We start from the raw sequence: 12,229 nt of genomic DNA on the forward strand, positions 1-12,229 counted from the left end.
TGTCAAATGTGTAGAGTGGGCGGGACAAACAATATACGTTAATTAAACATCATCAATAATTAATGAAAGTAATGATGAATGTTCGTAAGGCTTTGAACTATTTATCTTGTTAACAGATTGTTAGCGTAGTATTACTCTTGAAAATAATATTGGAATTAAATCCTGCATTATTTAATTCCTCTTAAATATGTTATCATGTGAAAATAGCATATATTAACTCACTGTGTCAGCTCGGTAAGGAGAACGCTCGACTCACAACAGATAGGTCCCGAGTTCGATCTCAGGGTCAGTAATAACACAAGAGTACCTGTGTGTTAACTGATTGCTGTGAGTCGCATTCAGGGAATAATAGATCAGCAGTGTTAGAGACTCCAGTCCCAACGGAATTCATATCCTGGGCAGACTGCCAATGTGTAACAATATTTCGGTACCTGTCAGAAGTATTCACGTGCTGGGTAACAGGGATTCTTACAGTGCCGTATATATAATGCATCCAAGGAAAACAAGGGGTATTAAAGCAAAGAGCATACTGCTGCTAGATAGAATTTGAACGCGAGTTATCTAGGCAGCAAGCAAGCTAAACTCTTGACACCCTAGACTACTACGCCACCATCAACTGTCTAATACCGACGTAATTTTAGTAGCTATTACGCAGTCTGCTGCAGTAAAAATATTGTATAAAAATGCTCCATTGTTCCGGAATTATTCTGAAACCGGACGCACATTATTCCTGGTCAGTCAGTGGCCAGGAAAGAGGAGGGTGAGGTGTTTAGTGCAGTAGGTGAAGCACAGCAGAGAGAGCAGGACCTAGTGGTGTGAGTAGGTGAGCGGTGAGTTTTTTTTTTTTTTTAGTGTATACTCTAGGTAATTTTATTTGTATTGAAATGCTCTCATGTTTACCTGTAAGGTCCTAGAGGTCTGTTTAAGTTTTGGGAGAGTACTCGTATAGTGTTTTTGCCTGTTGGTAGACAGACCGGCAGAAAGGAAGGGGGAAGGGAGCCTCCCTGTTTAATAAATGTTTATAAATTTTGTTTTACTCACTAGTAGCAGTGTGTTAGTGAGCTAATGTAAGTACTGGGTGAAGATGAACGGAGTGTGGTGATGTAGTGGAGTAGATTTTAGGTTGTATATACGTTACTATTAATATATATTTTTGTATAGGTGAGTTTTTGTGTCCTTCCTTATAATAATGATATTGACTAATTAACGTTCCACATTTAATGTAAAGGTACAAGCTGGCCCTAGAGTGGTTTCTTTTTCATTGTTAAATAACTGAAATGCCCCTAGACTTGCCAGGTCGTTTACTCTTTAGAAGCCAGGACTTTTTATTTACCTTACGCAGCCAAAAAAAAAGCGTAACAGTAACTAATAATGGTGATATTCGAAGAAATTATCAGAAGATAAAGGGTAAATCGAGGAAAGCTTCAAAATACTGATTCACCAGTTTTACATTACATACATTTGTTTACTAGAACTGTAACCGAGTAACGCTACGTACGTTTACAATCGTACGACCCTTTTCTCGATGAGACATGCAACGAAAATGTACTTTTCCTACGAACTGATATTCCTCGTTCTCGATTTTCCATTCATACGTTGTTATGCATTAGGTGTCTATTTAAGTACTTGGTACATAGTCTGTCTTTTCTCTCTTTCCTCTTCTCGCCCATTGTCTTTAACTAACCTGCAATATCTGTTTTCATCTGCACCCATATTCTCATGTATAGATCTCTCTATCCGATCCTCATCCACAGCACCCGAATTTTACTGGACTGTATTAAATGACCGACATGATAATGATCATTTCTGTACTCTCTCTCCCTCTCTCACTCGACCTCCCCATCGATGCCAGTAACAATTTGAGCATGCACACTGAACACTTTATATATTATCGCTTTTCCTGTTCTATTTGATTCTTCTTGTACAGACGACTTGTTACCAATCTTCACTATTACTGTTCTCTCTTCAGCCACGCTTGCAGTGCCCCAGACCTCGGATAAACATAAAGAACGTGTCCCCTGGTGAACCCCTATTGTAGTCTAGCAGTTCGAAAATCTCTTCGTGAGATTGCTACTTTGACACCCGAACAGTAGACAATTTCCTAAGTTACAAATTAGCAAGAGCAAATTTACTTCGTATTTTACTGATAGCTGAATGAACTTGTTGGCGAGCCTACATTTCCATTGCAAATGTCACTCTTACCTCTGTGTGAAGAGTCTAAAAAAGTACTCAGACTTACACAAGCTGGTCATTCGCTGCCTGACTGCGGTGGAGTGCGGTTGTGCTCTGCACCCCTCTGCTGTTTTCAGGCGAGCTCTCATAGCAACAACATGGCGCTGAGTGTACAGCGTAGGGTGAATACCGTCGGTATTGAGCTGCTTCGTGGGGCGATTTCCCCCTCAACGGCACAAGTGTTGCTACCGACGATCATCAGAGAGACGTATGAAATACAGGACGACGAGGTATATGGTGTAGCCCTGAATGGGGCCTTCAGAATCTTCGTTAAGTTGAATTCGACGGCTGTGTATGAGTCGTTGGTGACAAGATTCCAGGATGTGAGTCTAGATGCAACTCCTGCTGTAAGAGTGCGTCTCATAGACGTCTCTCAACATTTGACGTGGGTGAAGTTGCGCAACGTCCCCTTTGAGGCAGACGAGGCTGACATAAGGATCGTGTTTGAGGTGTATGGTACTGTGCGACTGGCAACCCAAGGCAAGTGGGCGGCAGGTGCATACGTGGGACGTCCGGAGGGTCCGTTCTCCCTCAAAATGACTCTGAGGCATCCAATCCTGTCTTACGTTGTGATGAAGGAGTTCCGAACCCAGATTCTTGTGTCTTATGCTGGGCAACGACGTACGTGCAGGTTGTGTGGGGAGTATGATCACATGGCGGCAACGTGTGTGCAACAGAGGAGGGGATGGCGCAGACTGGTGGAGCACCAGTTACAGGTGTGGATGCCGTCGTGGAGAGCCCCATGGGCAAACGAGGGAGTGGACGTCTGTGGAGTGATATAGTTGAAGATACCCTTGTGGTGAATGATGGGCGCGCCATAAGTTGTGTCAAGCCAGAAATGGCCACTTTGCCGGTAACGGGGGCGGAAGTGCTTGTGCAGCAGGAAGTGATGGCGCTGGGGAGAACGTCTCTGAGTTGCAAGAAGAGAGTGTCGGGACATGCATAGGAAGGAAGGAGGAGATCAGCAGGCACAGAAAGGTGTCGCTGTGTTCTGTGCAACATGAAACGGTGGAGGTTGAGGTTCATTGTGAGGAATCCTCGGAAGACAGCATGGCGGTTGAGGGCGTCACGAGGAAGAGTGCGGCGGCATCAGACTCGGATGACGTCCTGACGCCGGCGCAGAGGTCTGGGAGGAAGGACGAATATTCTCGAGGTAGCCAGGATAAGAGGCATCGCAAGAAGGGGGACGGGGTGGATGGTGTGAAATCATGTGTTGGCCCTGGGGCAGGAGGCTCTGGGAAGGAGGATAGGAGGAAGGGTTGGAAATTTTAAGAAGGCCTTAGGTGTATGACTGTGAATGTGAATGGACTGTGTAACAGAGTGAAGAGGGAATGTTTTCGTATGTTTCTGTGTAAATATAGAGTGGACGTAGTGTTTCTACAGGAACACAATTTCAGGGAGGGAAGAATGCTAGAGGTGGCAGAGTTTAGGGTATGACTCTGCCATCTGCACTTTTGAAAGGTGGTGTGGGTTTATTGATAAAGGAGGCGAACCCGTTTGTGTTGATACGAAGTGAGGGGGGGAGGGTGTTGTTTGTGGATGGGTGGTGGATGGGGCAGAGGGTAACCTTTGTAAGTGTGTATGTGCCAGCGGAAAACTATGTGAAAGTAAAGAGGGATTTTGTATGTGATGACCTAGTTTTCTCCTTACGTGGTTTACCTGCTGTGGCCATCGTTTGTGTGGACTGGAATTGTGTTATTAGGAGGGCTGATGTGGAACCACAAGGGGCGGGGCACATGTCGGCAGCCTTACGAAATCTCTTGGTGGATGTTCAGTTGAGGGATGTGGTAGGTAGGGGGGGGCGTGGGAGGTAGAGCATACTTTCGTAAGGAGGGGTTATGTGGCTAGGTTAAATAGGTTGTACATATCTCACGGAGTTTTGTCAAAGTTTGTCCGTACAATAGAAGTAGCTTTTTCAGTTCATCTGGTGGTAGTGGCAGAGGTGGAGTGGGAGTCACTAGCTAGTATCTCTAGGGGATACTGGAAGTTAAATACGAGTGTGTTAGAAGATGAGGAGGGGTTGGAGGGTTTTATAGCACTGTGGGAGGGGTTAAGTGAGGAGGTAAAAGGGATGGAGAATGTGGTGACGTTGTGGGATGGTGTGGCTAAGGAACGGATTCGTCATTATTATGTGCGGGAAGGGAAACGAATCACTTCTTTAAAATATGGGCTCATTAACTATTTGGAGGACAGGTTAAGGGGTTGTTATGTAAGGGGGCGGTGGCGGGTACTTATCCTATGGACGACATTATGGTAATTAAGGGGAGGTTGCGCAAAATTCAGGACAAGAGGTTCCAAGCGGTGAGGGTAATGTCGTCGTGTGTATTGCGTAGGCAAAAACAACGACAGCAGGCAACGGCTATTCCATGGTTGGAGGTTCATGAGTCGGTGGGTGGGAATAGGGTGGGTCAGGTTATACAAACTACAGATGGGATGGGGGCATTTGCTAATAAGTGGTATGAGCAGTATTGGCAAGGGGAAGGGGTAGGAGCTGGGGATTTAGAACAGGTGTGTGGGAGTGTGATATGTCGGTTGGGAAGCAGTGATAGGGAAGCAGTAATAGGGAAGCACTGGGTGGGGAAATAACTGAGGAGGAAATATGGTGGGCTTTAAGTGAAATGCGAAAGGGCAAAGCGACGGGAATCAATGGGCTACCTGCAGAGTTTTATAAACAGCACTGGGAGCTAATGAGGGGGTTTATGGTAAGGTTATTAAATTTGATGAAGGAGAGGGGCAAGTTGGGCGAAAAGCAGGCAACGGCTGTAGTAGTCTTGGTACCGAAGAGTAAGGGGCAGCATACGCTTAGGGACTACCGGGCAATATCGTTGTTATGCGCGGATTATAAGTTGTTTGCTAAGATTTTAGGAAATAGGTTTAAGTGCGTAGTAGGGCAAGTCGTATCGAAAACTTAGCTTGGATTGCCAGTGAGGTCTATGGTGGAGGGGCATGGGTTACTACGGGATTTCGTGGAAGAAAAAGGGGGGGAAGGGGGAGCTTGGTTGCACTAGACTGGCAAGGAGCATATGACAGAGTGGAGCAAGAAGCATTGAGGGCTATCCTTAGGGGGCAGGGTTTTGGGGAAGAAAATGTGGGATGGGTAGATGCGTTATCGTGGGGCAACGGCGAGGGTACAAATTAATGGAAGATTCGGGGGGAGGACTGTAATGAGTAGGGGACTTCGACAGGGGTGTCCTATGTCACAGCTTTTGTTTGCGTGCATACAGGGCCCCTGTTATAGAATGGTAGAGCAGCAAATGGGCATTAGTGAGGGAGAAGGGAGTGGAGTTAGGAGGGTTTGGCCAATTCTAATAGGTTATGTAGATGATACTACTGTTCTGGTTAGGGAGGGGATGTCAATGGGCGCCTTAGATGGGGTCGTCAACATGTTCGCAGGTGCAACTGGTATGAGAGTGAATTCAGAGAAGTCCATGGTCATAGGGTTAGGATCTTGGGTGGGGAGGGTTGAGTGGGGTAGTGCAGTTGTGACGAGGTGGGTGGCTTTGTTAAAAATTTGTGGTCTTATCTATGCAGATGATCTGGATGTTGCACGTGTGGAAAACTCGGTTAGGTTGGTAGACAGGATTCTGGGTCGCTTGGGAGCATTGCGGCCTTATCATTTGACCCTTGTGCAACGTGCCATTGTTATTAACGTCTTATTGTATAGTAAGGTTTGGCACGTGGCAGCCGTGTTCCCTTTAACTGGGACAGCAATTGCGAACATACTTAGAAGGGTTTTTAAATTCTTGTGGGGTTTGGGCTGTGATTGGCTTAAAAGGGATGTAGTAATGTTACCTGTGCGTCAGGGGGGGGTTGGGTTTGATGGATTTAAAGCGGAGGGTCAAATGTATTTTCATTAAGAGGGAGGTGATGAGGAAAGGCTTGGGTGGGGGGTGGGTTTTGTCATTCACACGGTAGAGTGAAACATATGTATACTGGGGTAGAGTTGCGTGAGTGTGAAACTGTTTTGAGGGCTCTGGTGTTGGCTCGGGATCTGGGGAAGGTAAAAATATGTAGGCTGTGTAAGATGTTAGTGGGGAGGGTAGTGGCACCGGTGGAGGGGATTTTTCCCATGTATGACTGGGGAAGTATATGGGGTAGGTTCAGTAGGTTGAGGTTACAACCCCGTGGGCGTGACGTGATGTATCGTTTTTTTTTTGCATGGGATTTTACCGTCGGATGTGGTTTTATGGGATAGACGGGTGGTTGAGGGGGGGGTCTGTGGAATATGTGGAGGGGAGGATTCGACGTTCCACATGGTGTATTTTTGTGAGGGGCTGGGGAGCATCAGGGGTTGGTTGTGCAGGGTGCTGCACAGGATAGGGGGTAAAGGCATTTCTGTTCTGCGGGCATTAAGTCTTGACGTGGGGGCTATGGATGAGAGTATTAGGGCTGTGGGGTACATTATGGTAGATTATATATACATATCGTGAGGAATGCTGGGGCAAGGGGTTAGCGAGGTGAAGCAGCGGGTATTTGAGGTTACGTTTTATAAAACGTTGTGTCGAAACAGGGATATTTATGGGCGGAGGTGGGAAAGAGATTTTCCAGTGGGATACATAAAACTTACGTTAGGGGTTTTATTAGACTTGTAAATCAGGAAGGAGGGGTAGGATAGGGATGGTGTATGCTACTGTGGGAAGGGATGTCAAGGGTATGAAACGGGGTCGCCTCCTTGTGGTTGACAGTTGCTAAGGATGTGTGTGATTTGTTGGGAGTGAGAGTTGTTGAAATAACGCACTTTTTCTGAAGTGTAAGACATATTATCACTGGCAGTTATTGTCACCTGGTTGAGGTGATATTGTGTTATAACCTTATCTAACACACTTATGTTATTTTTTTATATTCAATGTAATGTGTCATGGTGTTATTGTGAACACCGATGATTATATATTTACTTAAGGTTATCCTTAATGTATTGTAAGGATGTACGTAAGCATGTTAGTATATAAACATCTTTGTATCATAGGGTATTTAGAGGTAGGGTGTGGATGGTGTGGTTTGGGAGGAATAGCGCCATTACGATTGGACTGGAGTCTTGCTAGTAAAGATTTTTGTTACCTGTAGCCATACGTGTCTACCTATATATGTAGTTGTGCATAATTTAAAACGAACAATGTAACTTGTCATAATAATGAGGCATTCATACCTATTTTTAAGTAGTGGTACGTTTAGGTATTGTATATATAATGTAAGATATTGCCTGGGTTGTTCTTGCTTATATATTGTTACAGATGTTTTTCACAAGTTCATTATATATGATTAAGTGAACGAGTTTTTGATATTGTGTATAGCCAGGTGAAACTGGACAGTTTTCACTTGGGGGGGTAGGTAGGAGTGTAAGCAATCTCTGCACTAGCAGGTCATGCGAAACACATGGTCACAATTATTTTAGATGTCTAATGTTGTCCATTCTCTGTAGGATGTGATGTACAGATTATCTCCGGCAGTGTAAATAATCTGTCTGCAGGAGGGAACAATGTGTAAATTTATTTATTTTGGTAGGTTTATGTACATAGCGTGTTATTAGGATATATATTATGAGACGCTAATTAACATAAATGACTGTTTTGGTGGTTATGAGTGGTGACAGCAGACACAGTTACTGGGCATGTGTGGGGGGGGGTGAAGCGTCAGTGGTAGTGTATTAACTCCACCACCATGAACGATATTGATTATTACCATAGGGTATATGAAGGTTCGGGTGTGGATTGTGTTCTATGGTAGGAGTAGAGCCATCATGTTCAGACATTACTTGTATTTATAGTGTCAGCCGTTTCCTGGCTGGATTGTATTTATATATTTTGTCACTGAAGTTTCTAATGTTCTTATAAATGTATAAGAGCTTTGTCACTGTGTATACTAATGTGAAAGTGGAATATTTTCACGGGGGGGGGGGGAGTGTAAGCTTTACTGAGTAGGTATCTATCGTTTTTTATACGACCATCTGTTCATGTGAAGCACAGTACGTAGAAGCAGTGTTCATGTGAAGCACAGTACGTAGAAGCAGTGTTCATGTGAAGCACAGTACGTAGAAGCAGTGTTCATGTGAAGCACAGTACGTAGAAGCAGTGTTCATGTGAAGCACAGTACGTAGAAGCAGTGTTCATGTGAAGCACAGTACGTAGAAGCAGTGTTCATGTGAAGCACAGTACGTAGAAGCAGTGTTCATGTGAAGCACAGTACGTAGAAGCAGTGTTCATGTGAAACACAGTACGTAGAAGCAGTGTTCATGTGAAGCACAGTACGTAGAAGCAGTGTTCATGTGAAGCACAGTACGTAGAAGCAGTGTTCATGTGAAGCACAGTACGTAGAAGCAGTGTTCATGTGAAGCACAGTACGTAGAAGCAGTGTTCATGTGAAGCACAGTACGTAGAAGCAGTGTTCATGTGAAGCACAGTACGTAGAAGCAGTGTTCATGTGAAGCACAGTACGTAGAAGCAGTGTTCATGTGAAGCACAGTACGTAGAAGCAGTGTTCATGTGAAGCACAGTACGTAGAAGCAGTGTTCATGTGAAGCACAGTACGTAGAAGCAGTGTTTATGTGAAGCACAGTACGTAGAAGGAGTGTTCGTGTGAAGCACAGTACGTAGAAGCAGTGTTCATATGAAGCACAGTACGTAGAAGCAGTGTTCATGTGAAGCACAGTACGTAGGAGTGTTCGTGTGAAGCACAGTACGTAGAAGCAGTGTTCATGTGAAGCACAGTACGTAGAAGCAGTGTTCATGTGAAGCACAGTACGTAGAAGCAGTGTTCATGTGAAGCACAGTACGTAGAAGCAGTGTTCATGTGAAGCACAGTACGTAGAAGCAGTGTTCATGTGAAGCACAGTACGTAGAAGCAGTGTTCATGTGAAGCACAGTACGTAGAAGCAGTGTTCATGTGAAGCACAGTACGTAGAAGCAGTGTTCATGTGAAGCACAGTACGTAGAAGCAGTGTTCATGTGAAACACAGTACGTAGAAGCAGTGTTCATGTGAAGCACAGTACGTAGAAGCAGTGTTCATGTGAAGCACAGTACGTAGAAGCAGTGTTCATGTGAAGCACAGTACGTAGAAGCAGTGTTCATGTGAAGCACAGTACGTAGAAGCAGTGTTCATGTGAAACACAGTACGTAGAAGCAGTGTTCATGTGAAGCACAGTTCGTAGAAGCAGTGTTCATGTGATGCACAGTACGTAGAAGCAGTGTTCATGTGAAACACAGTACGTAGAAGCAGTGTTCATGTGAAGCACAGTACGTAGAAGCAGTGTTCATGTGAAGCACAGTACGTAGAAGCAGTGTTCATGTGAAGCACAGTACGTAGAAGCAGTGTTCATGTGAAACACAGTACGTAGAAGCAGTGTTCATGTGAAGCACAGTACGTAGAAGCAGTGTTCATGTGAAACACAGTACGTAGAAGCAGTGTTCATGTGAAGCACAGTACGTAGAAGCAGTGTTCATGTGAAGCACAGTACGTAGAAGCAGTGTTCATGTGAAACACAGTACGTAGCAGTGTTCATGTGAAGCACAGTACGTAGCAGCAGTGTTCATGTGAAGCACAGTACGTAGAAGCAGTGTTCATGTGAAGCACAGTACGTAGAAGCAGTGTTCATGTGAAGCACAGTACGTAGAAGCAGTGTTCATGTGAAGCACAGTACGTAGAAGCAGTGTTCATGTGAAGCACAGTACGTAGAAGCAGTGTTCATGTGAAGCACAGTACGTAGCAGTGTTCATGTGAAGCACAGTACGTAGAAGCAGTGTTCATGTGAAGCACAGTACGTAGAAGCAGTGTTCATGTGAAGCACAGTATGTAGAAGCAGTGTTCATGTGAAGCTCAGTACGTAGAAGCAGTGTTCATGCGAAGCACAGTACGTAGAAGCAGTGTTCATGTGAAGCACAGTACGTAGAAGCAGTGTTTATGTGAAGCACAGTACGTAGAAGCAGTGTTTATGTGAAGCACAGTACGTAGAAGCAGTGTTCATGTGAAGCACAGTACGTAGAAGCAGTGTTCATGTGAAGCACAGTACGTAGAAGCAGTGTTCATGTGAAGCACAGTACGTAGAAGCAGTGTTCGATTTGAGTGAAGTCAGTTTTGATGTCATTATATATGTGCTTCTTTCAGTAGTTTGTGTTTACCTGGAGAGAGTTCCGGGGGTCAACGCCCCCGCGGCCCGGTCTGTGACCAGGCCTCCTGGTGGATCAGAGCCTGATCAACCAGGCTATTGCTGCTGGCTGCACGCAAACCAACGTACGAGCCACAGCCAGGCTGGTCAGGAACCGACTTTAGGTGCTTGTCCAGTGCCAGCTTGAAGACTGCAAGGGGTCTGTTGGTAATCCCCCTTATGTATGCTGGGAGGCAGTTGAACAGTCTCGGGCCCCTGACACTTATTGTATGGTCACAGTTGATTATTGCACACTGCCTGTATCTTGTTACATATTAATTTATGTACCCATTTATTTTGTACACGAGTTTTAAATAAAATATGAAAAAAAAAACTACCTCTGTGTGAGGAGTCTGAAAAAGTACTGAAAAAAAATACTAAAATAGGTAAGCAAGGGCTGGACAAACCCTGCCACTGTTCTTGCAGTTGCTGGCGACAACTTGGGCATCACGTCTTTCATGTTTCTTATGGGCTACATTTATGCAGCTCCTATATACACAAATAACAACCTTATTTCGCCAAGGGCAACACCACAGATTAATTAACGCCGTACTCATTACAACTCAAAAACAACTAATTATTACTACGGTACTATCACCACCACCACCACGACAATCGACCACAGCAACAAAAAAACACGAGAAATAATAACCAACTACCGCAATGAACCTCAATAAGAGGCACTTCCACAACAACCAAGCAAAGTGCTGATTCATGTTCTTGTAAACAGTCATTCAGGTCCACAATTCATTTGTTCTCAGTCTCTCAGATCTTCGGAGTCATTAGTTAGATCACCAGATCGGCCAATCGACTTTATTAACCAGTCAACTCTGGCAAATGAAGAAAAGACTCAGGTGCAGACCTTGCTATTATAGTGGCAACTCTGAACTCTGTAGAATTTTATAGAACGAACCGTTGTTACAATAAAAGCTAGTTCGACACCTGTGTCTGTTGTTTATTGTTGTCTGAAGTAATGAAGAAAAGACACTCAATTTGACAAGAAAGAGAAGCAACAGTTGTCGCCAAGTATTTTAGAAAGAATGTATAAACCTTCATTTATAGACTACGTATCGCTTTAAGCAGAGTTTTATTGAGTCACTATCTTGATAAGACCATTTAGAGCGGTGCCTGGCCACCAATTCTGGAAAAAGAATCACTACCGCGCCTCCGCTGGGAACTCACCGGGGACCTCAATATCACTGAATGAACTAGCAGTGTTGACCAGCGAGGGGTCCTTGAGATTACTATCAGCAGCGTCGCTCTGATACACGGCAGTATCCAGGAGGGTAGCTGCCATCACTTGTCATAAATATGAAAATAATTTCCTCTGGCGCCGACAACTGTACTCAAGGAAGAAGACAAGGAAAATTGTGTGGAAGGAACTGAGAGAGGGGGGAAATGGGGTTCTAGTGAATAAAATACTCTTTACTTAGGGACGTTAGTGTCTAGAATATCGTTCAATAAATCTGAAAGGGGTTTTAACGGAGGGGGGGGGTTATCTTGAGGCTAATGATGGGCTCCTCATCCAAGGAACTGGAGCTACCCTATCCGTTCTTGAATTAAATGTGATTACGTCCATTCCTCGACCACTGTGTGGTCTTCACGAGCTTATGAAAATATAGACCCTTGTGGGATTAGTGCTTAGTTAAGATAAATAATAAACTAAACACATGAAACATTCGAATAAATTGGTACAATTTTGCAAAGGTGTGTGTGTGTGTACTCACCTAGTTGTGGTTGCAGGGGTCGAGTCACAGCTCCTGGCCCCGCCTCTTCAACTGGCCGCTACTCAATCACTCTTCCTGCTCCGTGAGCTTTATCATACTTCTTCTTAAAGCTATATATTCTTTTTTATTATA

At 44.5% G+C, this 12,229-nt stretch overlaps 1 protein-coding gene across 2 annotated transcripts in view; it reads left to right on the forward strand.

The window, feature by feature from the left end:
- Positions 1 to 704: 704 nt before the first annotated feature.
- Positions 705 to 12,229, forward strand: part of sing (MARVEL domain-containing protein sing) — a 98,926-nt gene continuing 87,401 nt past the window's right edge. Inside the window, exon 1 of one of the 2 annotated variants that reach the window (XM_053775233.2) lies at positions 705 to 823. The gene's annotated coding sequence lies outside the window, so the exon portion shown is untranslated. Of the gene's footprint in view, positions 831 to 12,229 lie in introns of both variants that reach the window. The other variant, XM_053775239.2, reaches the window with a different exon arrangement.

Source organism: Cherax quadricarinatus, chromosome 1 (genome assembly GCF_038502225.1).
Source record: "Cherax quadricarinatus isolate ZL_2023a chromosome 1, ASM3850222v1, whole genome shotgun sequence".
Classification (NCBI taxonomy): domain Eukaryota; kingdom Metazoa; phylum Arthropoda; class Malacostraca; order Decapoda; family Parastacidae; genus Cherax; species Cherax quadricarinatus.